The sequence below is a fragment of the Rhineura floridana genome, chromosome 2, assembly GCF_030035675.1.
Source record: "Rhineura floridana isolate rRhiFlo1 chromosome 2, rRhiFlo1.hap2, whole genome shotgun sequence".
NCBI classification, from domain to species: domain Eukaryota; kingdom Metazoa; phylum Chordata; class Lepidosauria; order Squamata; family Rhineuridae; genus Rhineura; species Rhineura floridana.
In genome coordinates, this window is record NC_084481.1 from 102,887,418 (window position 1) to 102,905,013 (window position 17,596).

The 17,596-nt window shown below is 43.9% G+C and overlaps 1 long non-coding RNA gene across 1 annotated transcript in view; it reads left to right on the plus strand.

Moving 5' to 3' along the window:
* Nucleotides 1–17,596, plus strand: part of LOC133376921 (uncharacterized) — a 120,618-nt gene that overhangs the window by 42,464 nt on the left and 60,558 nt on the right. The gene's annotated exons all lie outside the window — the stretch shown is intronic.

The following is a 17,596-nucleotide window of genomic DNA, read 5'->3' on the forward strand; positions in this document are numbered from 1 at the left end:
ATGCCAAGGTGCCTATGTGATCAACAACTGTTTTGTGAATTACCATTGCTAATTACATCATTATTAGTGTCTGTACTTCTATGCATTTCCTTTCCTTCTGAGCTCACTGCTTACAAACACATATACCCCCCAAACAATGTATGTGTGCTTGTAATTCAGGATAATACTTGATGCACTTGATGAAGTGTCTAGGCCATGAAAGCTTATGCTAACATTAATGTGCTAATATTTTTTAAGGTACCACAATACTCTTTGTTGTTTTAACTTCTTTGTATGCATGTTGTATTTTGTACACTCTGGTCTGGCACATACTCAGTGTCACACTTTTCTATTCCCATGCCTCTCCAGGAAGTAAGCTGTGGATTGGGAGGCTCATTGGGAAACAAGATAGGTACCCCTTTCTCCTCATCCATGTGGGCATGAACGACATGGCCAAAAACACCTTGGAACAGATCACCTCGGACTATGAGGCTCTGGGTAGGAAGGTCAAGGATTTGGGGGCGCAGGTGGTCTTCTCGTCAATTCTTCCTGTGAAGGATAGAGGACTACAAAGGGAAAGGAAGATATTGCAGGTCAATGACTGGTTGCACAGATGGTGTCGACGGGAGAGGTTTGGATTCTGGGACCATGGTCTAAGCTTCTTGGAGGGGGGACTGTTGGCAGGAGATGGGCTGCACCTCACGAGGACTGGGAAGAATCTCTTTGGCAGAAGTATGGCAAAACTCATCAAGAGGGCTTTAAACTAAAGCCTCTGGGGGATGGAGATGATAGCTTAAATATCGATCCAAAGACAGCGGGTTGTAAACGCAACGATTTGAAGGGTACAGCAGACACTGGGAGGGAGAAAGGGATGCACGGCAAAGCTCACGGTATATTAACGGAGAAATCCAATCGGGACAAAAGAGACTTCTGGTGTCTATATACCAACGCGCGGAGCTTGGGAAACAAGCAAGGGGAGCTTGAACTCTTAGTGCATCAAGGCAAATATGACTTCATAGGGATAACAGAAACTTGGTGGGATGACTCCCATGATTGGAATATAGCCATTCCAGGATATAAACTCTACAGAAAGAATAGAAGCAACAGAAAAGGAGGGGGAGTAGCGTTATACGTCAAAGACCAATACACCTCTATGGAAATCCTAGAGAGCGAACAAAGGGGTCCGGTAGAGACCATTTGGGTAAAAATAAATGGAGAAACAAATAAAACCGACATGGTAGTAGGTGTCTACTACAGACCCCCTGGCCAAGAAGAGGTGGTAGACGAGGCCTTTCTCAAACAAATCTCTGAAATCTCAAGGAGGCAAGAAGTAGTAGGGATGGGGGACTTCAACTACCCGGATATCTGCTGGGAGACAAACTCTGCGAAGCACAAAGCCTCCAACAAATTCCTGATGGGCCTTGCTGATAATTTCCTCTTTCAAAAAGTAGAAGAAGGAACAAGGGGATCGGCAATCCTGGACCTGATCTTAACTAACACGGACGAATTGGTCACGGGAATTAAAGCGGTCGGTACCTTGGGGGAAAGTGACCACGTAATGCTGGAATTTGGGGTTCTGGGGAAAGCCAAAGAAGAAGATAGTCAAACATGGACCTTGGATTTCAGGAAAGCCGATTTTAGCAAGCTCAGGGAAATGATGGGTAGGATCCCGTGGCTAGATAGACTAAAGAAAAAAGGAGCCCAAGAAGCGTGGGAGTTCATGAAGAACGTATTACAAAAAGTGCAATCGCAAACAATTCCAAAGAGGAAGAAAAATGGAAGACATCGGAAAAAGCCAATGTGGCTACACGGAAGTCTGGTGGAGGAGGTAAAAGTAAAAAAGAGCATGTATAAAGAATGGAAGGAAGGGCGCATCACCAAGGAAGAGTACCAACGAGCGGCTCGGGCTTGCAGGAATAGCGTAAGGAAAGCTAAAACCCAGAATGAGCTGAGGCTGGCGAGGGAAGCGAGGAACAACAAAAAGGGGGTTTTCAGATATGTTCGAAGCAAGAGAAAGACCAAGGAAACGGTGGGACTGCTGCTCAATGAGGATGGCAAAATGTTGACAGATAACAAGGAAAAGGCAGAACTGCTCAACACCTATTTCGCCTCCGTTTTCTCCCAAAAAGGGAACAGTGTGCAACCTTGCATCGGTAGCAATCTCAGTAAGGGGTCGGGATTGCAGTTCGAGATTGATAAGGAGATAGTCAGGAAATACCTAGTTAACCTAAATGAGTTCAAATCTCCAGGACCTGATGAACTGCATCCCAGAGTATTGAAGGAACTTGCAGATGTACTCTCGGAACCTCTTGCCATCATCTTTGAGAAATCCTGGAGAACGGGAGAGGTGCCGGAAGATTGGAGACGGGCAAACGTCGTCCCGCTCTTTAAAAAGGGTAAAAAGGAAGATCCAGGGAATTACAGGCCGGTCAGTCTGACTTCAATACCGGGAAAGATATTAGAACAGATAATAAAAGAGTCCATTGGCAACTATCTAGATGACAATGCTGTGATTAGAAGGAGCCAGCATGGGTTGTCAAGAATAAATCCTGTCAAACAAATCTCATCTCTTTTTTTGATCGGGTCACTAGCTTAGTAGATGGTGGAAATGCTGTAGATGTCATCTATCTAGATTTCAGCAAGGCGTTTGACAAAGTCCCCCACGACCTTTTGATTAGCAAACTAGTCAAATGCGGACTACATGGAAATACTGTCAGGTGGATTCACAACTGGTTGAAAAACCATACTCAAAGAGTGGTCGTCGGTGGCTCTGCTTCGGACTGGAAGGAGGTCTCGAGTGGAGTGCCACAGGGTTCTGTCCTGGGGCCGATACTCTTCAACATTTTTATCAATGACTTAGATGATGGAGTGGAGGGAAGCCTTATGAAGTTTGCGGATGATACAAAACTGGGAGGGATAGCTAACACAATGGAAGACAGGAATAAAATCCAAAGGGACCTGGATAGACTAGAAAATTGGGCTGAAATTAATAAAATGACATTCAATAAAGACAAATGCAGGATTCTGCATTTAGGCCACAAAAACAAAATGCACGGGTACAGGATGGGAAATACCCAGCTTAGCAGTAGTGCATGTGCGAAGGACCTTGGAATTGTAGTGGATCGCAAGTTGAACATGACCCAGCAGTCTGATGCTGCGGCAAAAAAGGCAAACGCGGTTTTGGGCTGCATAAACAGAGGTATAGTTTCCAGGTCGAGGGAAGTAATAGTCCCACTATATTCTGCATTAGTCAGGCCTCATCTGGAATACTGCGTTCAGTTCTGGGCGCCTCATTTTAAGAAAGATATAGACAAGTTGGAGCGGGTTCAGAGGAGGGCGATGAGGATGATTGCCGGTATGGAGAACAAGTCTTATGAGGAAAGGTTGAAGGAACTTGGCATGTTCAGTCTGGCGAAGAGAAGGCTGAGGGGTGACATGATTGCACTCTTTAAGTACCTGAAGGGCTGTCACATAGAGGAGGGTACAGATTTGTTCACTGCTGCCCCAGAGGGTAGGACTAGGTCTAATGGTTTTAAGCTGCAGGAGCGTAGATTCAGATTGGACATTAGAAGGAACTTCTTGACAGTAAGGGCAGTTCTGCAATGGAACCGACTGCCTAGGGAGGTGGTGGGATCCCCTTCGCTGGATGTCTTCAAGCAGAGGCTGGACAGCTATCTGCGGGAGATGCTCTAGCTGTGGACTTCCTGCTGTGAGCAGGGGGTTGGACTCGATGGCCTACAAGGCCCCTTCCAACTCTATGATTCTATGATTGTTATTATCTGTAACATAACAACCCAAAAACCCGACCTGCTGAAAATCTGGCTTGTTGCCAACGAGAGATGCAGTTGCCTAGCTTAGGATGTTTGACACTGTGCATGGTCTGTCCAGTTCTAATTAGCTAGTCAGAAGCCCCTTCCTCTTGCCCCATTGACTTATCTACATCTGCCAGGTAGCTGGCATACTTTTGCAATTACTGATGTTTTCCCTCTATTATAGCATATGACTACAGTGCAGGGGAGATTCAGATTTTATATCTAGTTTTGAACCTTACCTTTTGGTATTTGCCAGGATGAAATAAAATTCTTGTTCCTGCTTCTTTGTCCTGGGATTACATGTGCTCACATTTCATAGAGGTTACCTTCCTCCTAGACTTAAGAAGTCTGCATTGAAAAAGCTAACCAAGCTTGCATAAGCTTGTCCTTGTTTACCATCTGAGGACAAAGAAAAAATCGTTTTTAGCCTCATTTAAGAAAGTGATTTACACAGAACCCAAAAACATTTTAATTGGCTCAGAATTAATCCCCTCCATTCCTCCCTTAAAGAATATACATTTTTACAGAGAAACAACTGAAAATTGTTTATAAAGTAGAATGTTTCCCATCAGCAGGGAGGGCTGCAAAGCCAAACATAGGGCCAGGCTGGGGAAAGAACTCTCTCATATTATTGAATTGCTGCATAAACTTCTCCATCCAGTTTGAAAAACCTATAGCCAAACCACATATGACACGGGAGATCCATGATCATATCCCCCAAATGTAGGGTTGTGTGGATGTGATTTTAAGGCAATGATGATGAGGAGGTCTGATTTTTATCAAAGCGCCATACTGAGAGAATACTGTGGCAATCCTTGACTACCTAAACTATTTTACTAATACTGTATGAATCACCCTCAAGAAACTGCTATTAGCTTTGCAGTGGAAGTATTTAAGGTGGTCAAATGCAAAAGAGAACAAGTCTTCGGTACCTTTAACAGTTCTGTAAAAGAGGGAGTTTCAACTGACATGACAAGCTGCACTCAACAAATAAAGGGGGGGAGCCTCTTTTGTACCTCTCTGAAAAATGGACTGCCTTCAAGTCAATCCCGACTTATTTTTATTTATTTTTATTTATTTAATTTAATTTATATACCGCCCTAAGCCCAAGGGCTCTCTGGGCGGTGTACATAACAATAAAACAATCAAAAATATATAAATACAATAATACAATGGAATCAAACCAAACAGACATAAACAAAAATCAAAGCAGCAGCAAAATACATCAATAAATATTAATAGTACACATTAAAATGCCTGGGAATATAAAAAGGTTTTCACCTGGCGCCAAAAAGATAGCAGCGTTGGCGCCAGGCGCACCTCATCAGAGAGACCATTCCACAATTCGGGGACCACAACCGAAAAGGCCCTATTTCTAGTCACCACCCTCCGAGCTTCTCGATGGGATGGTACTCGGAGGAGGGCCTTAGATGTTGAGCGCAGTGTATGGGTAGTTTCATATTGGGAGAGGCGCTCCACCAGGTATTGCGGTCCCATGCCGTGTAAGGCTTTATAGGTCAAAACCAGCACTTTGAATTTAGCCCGGAAACAAATAGGAAGCCAGTGCAGACGAGCCAGAACAGGTGTTATATGAGTGGACCTTCTGGTCCACGTCAACAATCTGGCTGCTGCATTCTGGACTAACTGTAGTTTCCGAACTGTCTTCAAGGGCAGCCCAACGTAGAGCGGGTGATAAAAAATAACAAATAAGTCAGACCTTAAAATGGATATATTTAAAAAAGTAATTTGCAGAATTTTAGTCATATAGAGACAGCCTTTAATCTCTTTAAAGAATTAAACAAAGACTCAACAGAACATAAAGAAAGCCTAATAGCTCCTCAGACAAAGATAGCTGAGAGGGGAACTATGTCCAACTCCGTGTATGCCACAGGTATGAACTTGGTAAGTGGGGGGGAGGGGTGTTAATCCCTTGTATGCTAATCCAATTTCCCCCCTGAAAATGCCCTCTCTCCATTTTTTCCCCTAAGCCAGTCTTCTGATTTCAGAATTAAGTTGAGTAAAAATGATTATAAATGGCATTTTGTAAGGGGTGGGGAAATAGGTAGCAAGGAAATGATTGAACGCTACCTCTTAGGTGCAGATTCTCCCTTGAAGGTATGCCTCTCCTTCCTGTATTTGACTGCAATTTTATCAGTCAAATATTCAAATATAATTGTTGTGACTGACTACTACTACTACTACTAATAATAACAATAATAGTGCTTCAGATAATCTATTATCCCAAACACACATATTATTCAATGTAGGACTCAAGGTGTTGGATGGATGGATGGGACTGCCTTCAAATCAATCCTGGCTTATGACGACCCTATGAATAGGGATTTCATGGTAAGTGGTATTCAACCCTTCAGGTTGACCTGCTAGACTAGTTGCTTTCCTTCTGTAGCATATTTACTGGTTTTGCTTGCTCCTTAGTTTGATCCTCAGCAGGAATGAAGAGCTGTGGCCCTTCAGATGTTGTTGGACTACAACTTCCATAATCCCTGGCCATTGCCCATGCTGGCTAGTGTTGATGAGAGCTGAAGTCCAACAATATCTGGAGGGCTACATATCCCCCGTCCCTACTCTGCAGCCACCTTTTTCCACTTCATTTGCCCCCTGCTTATGTCACAAAATGTTCTGGACTGTGTAGGCTTATTTTTTAGGCATTGATTGGCGCTCTTTCCTTGGTCCATGGATGTGGGCTTCATGACCTTTTGTTCCATTCCAATACTTTTGTCTGCTCATCATGCTACCACTTGTAAATCATGCCAAACTTGTAAATCAGCCCACAAAATTACTGTGCTGCAAAACCTTTTACTACCTCCTAGATAGTAAGAAGAGAACAAAGACCCATCAAGCATCCTGTCCTCACAATGGCCAGCCTAAAGGCTGGACACAAGTGCAGGAGCACTTCTCCGCTCATGACCCCAGCAATTGGCATTCAAATGTATACTGCTTGTAGAGATGCAAAAATGGAAATGGACTGCCTTCAAGTCGATTCCGACTTATGGCGACCATATGAATAGGGTTTTCATGAGGCTGAGAGGCAGTGACTGGCCCAAGGTCACCCAGTGAGCTTCATGGCTAGGTGGGGATTCAAACCCTGATCTCCCAGGTCGTAGTCTAAGACCCAGGAAAAAGGGGGGGATTGGAGGGGTAGGAACAGTCCCCCCATCCTCTCCCCCCCCCAATTTTTTTCATCAGATTTTCCAGGCCTTCACATCTTTAAGTACCTTTGATATACCCTCCATGAACTTTCCTAATCCTTTTAAAGTCATCCAAGTTGAAGAAGTACTTCATTTTGTCAGTCCTGAGTCTTCCAACTTTCTACTAAGAAGTAGTAGTCTGCATTTCCATGCTGGCTGCTGAAGAAGAGAAGTCCCTTTCGCTTCAGCCAGCATGGAAATGCAAACTAGTTTTTTTTAAAATTGCATTCACACAGACTGGCAGAGGAAGGATAGAGCAATCGCTGATTGCTGGAAGGAACTTTTTCCTCTGTGCCTAGCATGAAAACCAAGTGGACCAGTGAAGGAAGGATGGATATACTTGTTCCTCCTTCACCAGGGGGCTCACTCCTGCATGGAATTCCTAGTAACCAGTAGCTACCTAGTGAGTTGGTATATAAGTCTGTACTAGCCTATGGCCTGCTTTATATTATGGTTTCAATTCAAACTGTGCAGAATGCGACACTGACATTAGTGGAAATGGAAATGGAGAACAATGTTCAATGAGTGGGTGACATGGAACGTTTCTATGCCATCACTACCTATCCCGCTCTGGGAACTATCAGTGCAGCATGGAACTAGTAAGTAATGTATGCATTAGCCTGTGGTTCTTCACATTTACAGCCATGCAGTACTCTGATTATGCATCTGACTTAATTTATTGTTATGGGTTTGGCGGTTGAGATAGATGATTTCTACAACTTCCAGCCTCTGATTTAGAACCCTGCACCTGGAGGTGAGAAATCTTCTCCACTGGTCAGATGAGTCTTTTGTTAATCTAATAGAGTGGCCAGGTGAGCTAATGAGTCCAGCGTTTTTACCTTGAAGTCTGCTTCACACAGGCTTCACATCTGGTTGGTCATTGGCCCTATTGCCACTCCAGGTGTGTCGAATTTATTTATTTATTAATTAAATTTATATCCCACCCTTCCCTCAGCGGGCAAACAAAAACACTAAAAACACTCTAAAACATCTTAAAACATACTTTAAAATATATTAAAACAAAACATCTTTAAAAACATATTAAAACAAAAAACATATTTTTAAAAAAGCTTTAAAAATATATTAAAAAGAAATTCCAACACAGATGCAGACTGGGATAAAGTCTCTGTTTAAAAAGCTTGTTGAAAGAGGAAGGTCTTCAATAGATGCCAAAAAGATAACAGAATAGCACCTGTCTAATAATTAAGGGGAGGGAATTCCAAAGGGCACGTGCCAATGCACGAAATGTTCGTTTCCTATGTTGTGCAGAACAGATCTCCTGATAACATGGTATCTGCCGGAGGTCCTCACTGGCAGAGCATAGTGATCGATTGAGTATATAAGGGGTAAGAAGATCTTTCAGGTATCCTGATCAAAAGCTGTATAGGACTTTGTACACCAAAACTAGAACTTTGAACTTGGCCCATGCAATTCTTTCAGCAGTGGATGACATGTTGATGATACCCTGCCCCAGTGAGCAGTCACGCCACCACATTTTGCATCCAGCTGCAGCTTCCGGACCAACCTCAAGGGCAGCCCCACATAGAGCGCAATACAGTAATCCAGCCTATAGGTTACCAGTGCATGGACAACAGTTGTCAGGTTATCTTGGTCCTGAAACTCCCACATCCAAAGCTGGTAAAAGGCGCTCCTAGCCACTGAGGTCACCTGGACCTCTAATGACAAAGATGGATCCAGGAGCATCCCCAGACTATGAACCTGCTCTTTCAGAGGGAGTACCACTCCATCCAAGGCAGGCAACTGACCAATTATTTGAACTTGGGAACCACCATCCCACAGCACCTCTGTCTTACTAGGATTCAGAGTCAGTTTATTGGCCTTCATACAGCCCACCACTGAGTCCAAGCACCAGTCCAGGGCTTGTATGGCCTTTCCCAATTCAACAGAGAAATAGAGCTGGGTATCATCAGCAAACTGCTGACACCTCACCCCAAATCTCCTGATGACTGCTCCCAAGGGCTTCATATAGATGTTAATATATATGCTAAACAGCATGGGAGACAAGATGGTACCCTGCAGCACCCCACAGCACAACTGCCAGGGGGCCAAAAGACAATCACCCAATGCTATTCTCAGAAAATGACCTTGGAAATAGGATTGGAACCACTGTAAAACAGTGCCTCCAATACCCATTTCACCAAGTCGGCCCAGAAGGATACCATGGTCAATGGTATCAAAAGCCGCCTGAGAGATCAAGTAAGAATTATAGGGTCACACTCCCCCCATTCTTCTCTTGATAAAGGTCATCCGTCGGGGCAACCAAAGCCAATTCAGACCAATGAATTGAAAATGCTTTGCTAGAGGCTCAGGCAGACAGAGTTATTGGCCCAACACTTGCTGTGGTTGGTCCTAATTAGCAGTGGGGAGGGTGATGTGGGTAGAGTTGTTTCAAAATACAGCCAGAGAAAACAGTCTGACTGCTTTTGAAGCAACTAGTGTCTGCAGCTTTTATTTGTTTCTAAGGACTGCTTCCATTAAGATGAAGCTTCAGGTATGACTCCTTTGAGTATAGTTGCACTTTCCCTTTTGCCCATTCTTTTATCTTGTGTTCCTTTTTGTTCATCCAGAACAAGATTGTCAGTCTAGGTCCCACAAGGTCAAAGGAAGCACACTATAATGAACAAACAAATGAAAGTTTTCAGAGACATACTCTATCTTCCTGTGGACTTCAGTTGTTACTGGCATGAATAGTCACTCTGCGTCAGCACTATGAGCTTTGCTGCCAGAATTCTTGATAGTAGGGTGAGAGCTGAGGCCCGCCAGCCTGTTGTACTGTGTTTGTGCTTCTGTGTTTTTTTCTTAGCTTTTTAAAACATTCCTCACTCCAAATAAAACATTTGTGTGAAGAGGTAGGCTTCTTCTTCAGCATGCCAACATGCTGGCAGTGTCCAGCCGGAAGGTGAGCTAGTCAGACCACAAGTGACATTGCAGAGAGAGCACAGGAAAACACAGTGTCACTGAACCCCACAGAAGGTAAAGGCAGGGCAAGAGACACCCCCAAATGTAGGTGCCAGCCACCAAGAAGGAAGTGTGAATGTGTGAGGGAGCATGAAATGGAGGAGGAGAAACAAGCAGAGAGCCAAGTAGTCAATAGGCAAAAATAAGTGAAGGTATCCAGAGACAGAAATAAGATACCAACTGAAATAGGAGCAAGGGAAAAGAGCATCACCTGTGGTGAATTAAGGGAGGAGAACTTACAGTCGAATAAAAGAGCATGGAAAGCATTACCAAGGAGGAAGGAGGGTTGCCAAGTCTGTGGTAATATAGCTTAGTGGTGGGCTAAGTGTTGAGAGTATAAATAAACAAGTTTAAGAGTATGCCTGCTGATAAGAGCCCTAACCGTGAAAGGGGGATGGGCTCACCAACTGGTTTTCAAACATAAGAGACATGCTGGATCTCTGAAGGCACTTGGGACCACCAGGAAGTAAGGAAGAAAACATTGTGTTTAAATCAGATCTTGCAAGAGGCACTTTATTGAAAGCAAAACAAAATAAAGCAAGCGGCTGCTTGGAGAGAAATTTAGACAGACATGGAGGCTCCATGTGAGCCCAAATTTCCCTGTTCCAAGCAGTTTTCAGCACACATTTTTTGCATTATTTCAGAAGCACAAAGAAAGTTGCTTTCTTATCATGACACAAACATCTTAACTACTAGGAATTGAGTAACTAGCACTACGCACACATGTTGATCTATTTTGTGATTAGAAGGTTGGGCATCAATAGTTTCTCAGAATATCCTGTGACATATTCTTCTAGCATGTTTCAGTGTCAATCTTCACATCTCCCACTTCGTACTTGCAAAGTCTTAAACAAAGTTTGAGGCCTAGGAATTTTTAATTCCACAGTAGGAATCTTCACAACTTTGTTGGAGCTCATGATGCTTCTTGTGTGAAGCTTGTCAATAGCACTCTTCTACATTATTGCTGTCAGCTTCCCAGTTCTTAGAGATGACCTGAAAACAAAAAAGGACACATACAGGAAGTGGAAAGAAGGCCAGGCCACAAAGAAAGAGTACAGGCAGGTATCACGGAATTGCCGGAATGGTGTCAGGAAGGCTAAAGCTGAGAATAAGCTGAGGCTAGCGAGGGATGCTAAAAGCAACAAAAAAGCTTTCTTCAGGTATGTCCATAGTAAAAGACAGAGAAAAGAAATGGTGGCACAGCTACTCAATGAGGATGGCAAAATGATAACAGATGGCAAAGAAAAGGCAGAAGCGCTCGATTCCTACTTTGGCTCAGTCTTCTCCCAAAAAAAGGCCTATGACCCTCCCGGGAAACATGAAGTAGAAGGGTCAGGACTGGACCTTGAGATTGATAGACAAATGGTCAAGGAATACCTAATCACTTTGAATGAGTTCAAATCAGCAGGGCCCGATAAACTGCATCCTAGAGTATTGAAGGAACTGGCTGAAGAACTCTCAGAACCGCTCTCTATTATCTTTGCGAAATCATGGAGGACCGGTGAAGTGCCAGATGACTGGAGGAGTGCTAATGTTGTCCCTATCTTCAAAAAGGGTAAAAAGGAGGAACCGGGGAACTACAGACCAGTCAGCCTAACATCAATCCCTGGAAAAATTCTGGAGCAGATGATAAAGCAGTCAATCTGTAAGCACCTTGAAAACAATGCAGTGATTACTAGGAACCAACATGGATTTATGAAGAACAAATCCTGCCAAACTCATCTCATTTTTTGATCGGGTAACCTCCCTTGTAGACTGTGAGAATGCTGTGGACATAATATACCTCGACTTCAGCAAAGCTTTTGACAAAGTGCCCCATGATATTCTGATTAGCAAGCTAGCTAAATGTGGGCTGGATGGAACAACTATTAGATGGATCCACAGTTGGCTCCAGAATTGTACCGAAAGAGTGCTTATCAATGGTTCCTTCTCAAACTGGGCGGAAGTAACGAGTGGGGTACCACAGGGCTCGGTCCTGGGCCCAGTGCTCTTTAACATTTTAATTAACAACTTGGATGAGGAGGTACAAAGTATGCTTATCAAATTTGCAGGTGATACAAAATTGGGGGGCATAGCTAATACTGTGGAAGACAGAAACAAAATTCAAAGGGACCTTTATAGGCTGGAGCATTTGGCTGAAAACAACAGAATACATTCAACAGGGATAAATGCAAAGTTCTACATTTAGGAAAAAGAAACCAAACGCACAGTTATAAGATGGGGGATACTTGGCTCAGCAGTACAACATGTGAGAAGGATTTTGGAATTGTCATTGATCACAAGCTGAATATGAGCCAACAGTGTGATGTGGCTGCAAAAAAGGCAAATGCTATATTAGGCTGCATTAACAGAAGTATAGTTTCCAAATCGCATGAAGTACTAGTTCCCCTCTATTCAGCACTGGTTAGGTCTCATCTTGAATACTGCATCCAGTTCTGGACTCCGCACTTCAAGAAGGATGCAGACAAACTGGAACAGGTTCAGAGGAGGGCAACAAAGATGATCAGGGGACTGGAAACAAAGCCCTATGAGGAGAGACTGAAAGAACTGTGCATGCTTAGCGTGGAGAAGAGAAGACTGAGGGGAGATATGATAGCACTCTTCAAGTACTTGTAAGGTTGTCACATAGAGGAGGGCCGGGATCTCTTATCGATCATCCTAGAGTGCAGGACACAGAATAATGGGCTCAAGTTGCAGGAAGCCAGATTTCGACTGGACATCAGGAAAAACATCCTAACTGTTAGAGCCAAGCGACAATGGAACCAATTACCTAGAGAGGTAGTGGGCTCTCCGACACTGGAGGCATTCAAGAGGCAGCTGGACAGCCATCTGTCGGGAATGCTTTGATTTGGATTCCTGCATTGAGCAGGGGGTTGGACTTGATGGCCTTATAGGCCCCTTCCAACTCTACTATTCTATGATTCTGAGGATTTTCTCCCACTCTGTGTAAGCTTCTAAATGCTACGGAATGTGACTCTATGCAAGAAAGCATGTATGTACACACAAAGAAAATGTGCAGGTGTGCTGTAATTGTGTGTGCCTTATGTGTAAATTATAATTACATATCACTAGGTAGTCTCCTTTTAAAAAGTATTGGTATGTGGGAGCTGCTGGTGCTGGTGTCAGTCCAACCAGAAGGCAAGGAAGTTTGGCAGGCGAGTAAGGAGGCACTGGGAAAGCTGTGGCACTGAGGCACACTTGGCCCACAGTTTGAAAAACACTGCATTACTATAATACAAATAAGAAGCTATGAGAGCATAGCAGTTTTCAGTCTTTGACATACTTGTTTGAGAGCAAGTCTCACTTGTCTTGAGTGAGCAAGGCAGCATGTGATGTATTGTTGCCACACACAGAAAAAATATGGCAAGAAGAAGAGCTTTTCAACAAAGCTGAGCTTGGGAGATCAACAAAATAATGATAAGAACCAGACTGAATGTGTAAGTTTAACTCTACCCTAGCACAGAAATTGTGCTTTTCTGGTCCTGTGGAGGAGCCCACATGACAAGGCAGGTTGGTGGTCACAGCATTATGGAGAGCTGCTGGTGAGTAACTTGGTCCAACAAAGGTTGTAGGCAGTGTTGCCAACAAAATTTCCCACCACCACCAGACCCATGCCCCAAATCCACCACAATCTGACCTCAACGTACTAGACGCTGTATTTGATAACATTTTTGTGTTATGGTGAAACACTTTTATGAGAAAGTGCTTAACAAGGTAGATAATGGAATTTAAAACCCCTAGCAACTGTTGGTGTGTGTATTTAAGGTTGGAACTGCAGATATAAATACGTGTGTTTGTCTTTTAGATTGAGAGAAGTATGGAGGTTTTGCACTCGAGTTTCTTGTAGATTTAAAAATCCTGCCTGTGTGTGTGTGTTTGGTTGGTTGGTTACTCTGAGAACAGGATGCTGGACTGGATGGGCCTTGGCTTGATCCCGCAGGCTCTTCCTGTGATGATTATAAGATGTACTGTTTATACTAGGGGTACCTCACCTTATTAAATACAGATGTTCCTCATTGGTGAGGCAGGTGTCCTCTGTGCATGCTCATGCCACTTATTTCTGAGGTTTATAGTTCCTAATCATCATGTCTCCCCTGCTCAAGTCTGTGGGAGTTGGCTGTGGTTTGTGAGGAGGAGTTGGTGATGTCTAGGCTAGATGATTGAGTACAATATTGCCTGCACATTTTCCTTCTCACTAAGCCAATTGGCAAGAACCTCCATATCTTTATACCGTTGAAAAACAAGCACACCAGAAGATCTGGAGACTTAACTTAAAATTCCTTTTTTCTGTCACTGGCTTATTGGGAACATTACTCTGGTATCCTCTCAATCAAAGACATAGCCAACCAGCCATGGCTTACAGCCAGGGCTGGCTCCAGGCATGTGGGGGCCCTTGGGCATCAGCTTGCCCTGGCCCCCTGGTGGGTGTGCGCGTACGTGTGTATGTGTGCGCGCATGGCCCCCTGCCCCCCCACGGCCCCCCTACCTGTCTAGTCTTTACCATTGCCCTTAATGAAGATGGCGGCCACAGTTTCCCTAAGGGGAATGAAGCCTCCGCCGCCATCTTTGTTGATGGCACACGTGCGTGCTACATGCGCACATCTCTGCCATCAACTAAGATGGCGGCAGCGGCTTCAGTACCTTAGGGAAGCTGCAGCCGCCATCTTCATTAAGGGCAATGCTAAAAAGCCGGCTGACAGGTAAGTGGGGGGCGTGGGGGGGCATGGATCGCAGAAGGGGAGCAGGGGGGCCCTCGGGTTCCTTTAGCTCCGGGGCCCTTGGGCCAGTGCCCAACCTGGCTGCCTTTTAGAACCAGCCCTGCTTACAGCAGAAACGAAACAATAGTCAAGTAGCACTTTAGATACTATACATAGGAACAGAAATGCGAACAATGAAAAATACAAGAAAATGAAAATAATTTTTTTAAAGGCTACATTTTGGCTAGACAGTTTCATGAAATACATAATAGATAAAAAAATTATGACGTTGAAGTATTTATAAAAACCAACAGATTCTGATCATAAAATGTTTGACATCCACTAGATTTCCTGATAGCCACTAGACAGGAAAATTATCCACCAGATGCACACCTAAAAACACCAGATTTAGTGAGAAAATCACTAAATAGGCAATTGTGGTTGGAAGCGAATGGAGGCCTTTTGAGTCACTGGCTGCAGTCCACCCCTCCTGGGCTCCACCTCTTTTGGGAGAACTAGAGTCTTTTAATGGGGTCAGCTCTCTGGCAGGACATTTCTATGCTCCATGTTCTCCTGTGCTCGATGACCTCCCTCCTGGTGTGGTCCCTCTCTTATAAAGACCTCGGGGCCATCCAATGAAACAAAATGATGGGAGATTCAGCACAGACAAATAGAATGCTTTACAAAATGCATAGCTGAACTTTGGAATTTGCTCTCACAAGAGGTAGTGATGTCCATAAATCTGCATGGCTTTAAAAGAGGATTGGACAAATTCATGGGGGATAAGGCTATCAGTGGCTACTGGTAATGATGGCTCTCTTCTCCCCCCTGAATACCAGTTGCTGGGCATCACAGGTATGAAGAGTGCTGTTGTAATCCTGTTTTGCTTGTGGGTTTCCCATGGGTATCTGGTTGGCCACTGTCAGAACAGAATGCTAGATTAGGTGGGCCATTGGCCTGATCCAGTAGGGCTCTTCTTAGGTTCTTATGCACTGTTGGACTGGCAAGATAGTTTGGGAGACACTCAGTTCTTCAGGCCCAGGGAAAGTTGCCCATAAGGATCCTGGTTCCATTTCTATGGGTCCTGGTGTTGCTGCATTTGATTCAATGGGCTTCTGCTTGCCAGCGTCAGGTTGACTGATCCCCTGATCTGGAATAGCTCCTTAGCTGGCGAAACAGTAGCCTCAGACTTCTGCACAAGGGTCATGAGAAGCAAGAAGTGTTTAGCTGCTGGCAACAGATTCTTTACAAATGTTCCCTAATATATCCAATCTCTAGGAACAATCTGCAATGACCAACTGGTTTGACAATAAACTATTATATAGGCTATATGTATTTTTACATCTGCAGTGTGTGTGTTTGTATAGAGTCTTTCCAACAACCTTGTGAGGTGGGGTTGGTGATTGGAAGCCAAGGCAACTCACAACAAGAAATAAAGCCATTTAAAATCCAGTAACCATAAAGCAAGAATAAACAGTTGCAAAACAGCTTAAAGAGGCATGATTCTGAATTTTGGGTTGGGTGAATGAAGTTTATTTTTTATTTGATTTATATCCCACCCTTCCTCCCAGTAGGAGCCCAGGGCGGCAAGCAAAAGCACCAAAAACACTTTAAAACATCATAAAAACAGACTTTAAAATATATTAAAATATCTTTACAAACATTTTAAAAGCTTTAAAAAGCATCTTTTTTAAAAAAAGAAAAAGTTTAAGAACATATTAAAAAGCCATTTACCTGGGAGTAAGCCCCACTGAACTCAGTGGGATTTACTTCTGAGTAGCCCTTTTTAACATTCAAATGTGAATTCTCCAAAACTTTCCCTCTCCCCCATTTTCTCTCCTTCCTTTCCTCAAACTCAATCACTGTCAGCACACAGAAGCACTGCACTCAATGGGACTTACTCCTGAGTAGACTTTTTAAAAATTGCAGTGAGTCCTTCAAAGCTCCCCCCCCCCCCGTTTTCTGCCTCTTTCCTTCTCTCAAACTCATTCGTTGCTTCAGGCTGGTCTCCCTTCCCTCTTTCTTGCGCTTGCCTCCATTTGAGCTTTATTCCTCTTTCCTGCTCCGTGGCTCCAGCAACTGACGTTTCCTTCAGCCCATTTCTGAGTGGCTGCTGCTGCTGCTGCTACAACAAGGCTCAGGCTGTCCCCGGGGAGAAAAACGAATTGCTCACACGATCAACTCCACGGAGACAGCATGCCGGGAGAATCACCACGTGAGCAGAACATGACCTTTTTTCAGGATGCCTGTACACGTGGTGATGGGCCCGCAATATCTGATGGAACGCCTCTCCTGCTATGAACCTACCCGTACACTTCGTTCGACATCTAAGGCCCTCCTCCAAGTACTGTCTCACCGAGAGGCTTGGAGGGTAATGACAAGATCTAACGCCTTTTCGGTGGTGGCCCCCGAATTGTGGAACAGTCTCCCCGAGGAGGTACGCCTGGCGCCTACACTGCTATCCTTTCAGCGCCAGGCTAAAACCTTCCTATTCTCCCAGGCATTTTAATATATTTCTATGTATTTTACTGTTTTAATGTTTTAGCTATGTTATTATGAATTTGTAGATTTATCTGTGATTTTGTTCATTTATTGTATTATTGTGTGTTGTACACCGCCCAGGGAGCCATTGGCTATGGGCGGTTTATAAATAAAATTAAATAAATAAATAAATAAAATGGACAGAATACAAGGAAATGTGGGAAACAGCTGTCTGACTCACTCTGGTAACTCATTAATAGATCTAATGATGCCCTTGGGCTGGAGGTTTCCTAGAGATAAATTACCAAAAGGAAGGCTAGAGACGAAACGTCCATCGTCTAGAGAAGGAACATCTCACTTTGTTTTTAAGCCTCTCTAATTCTGGTCTTTCCTGGTGAAGAAGTGGTTGCTGCCCCATAAAAACAATTAAGGTACCCAG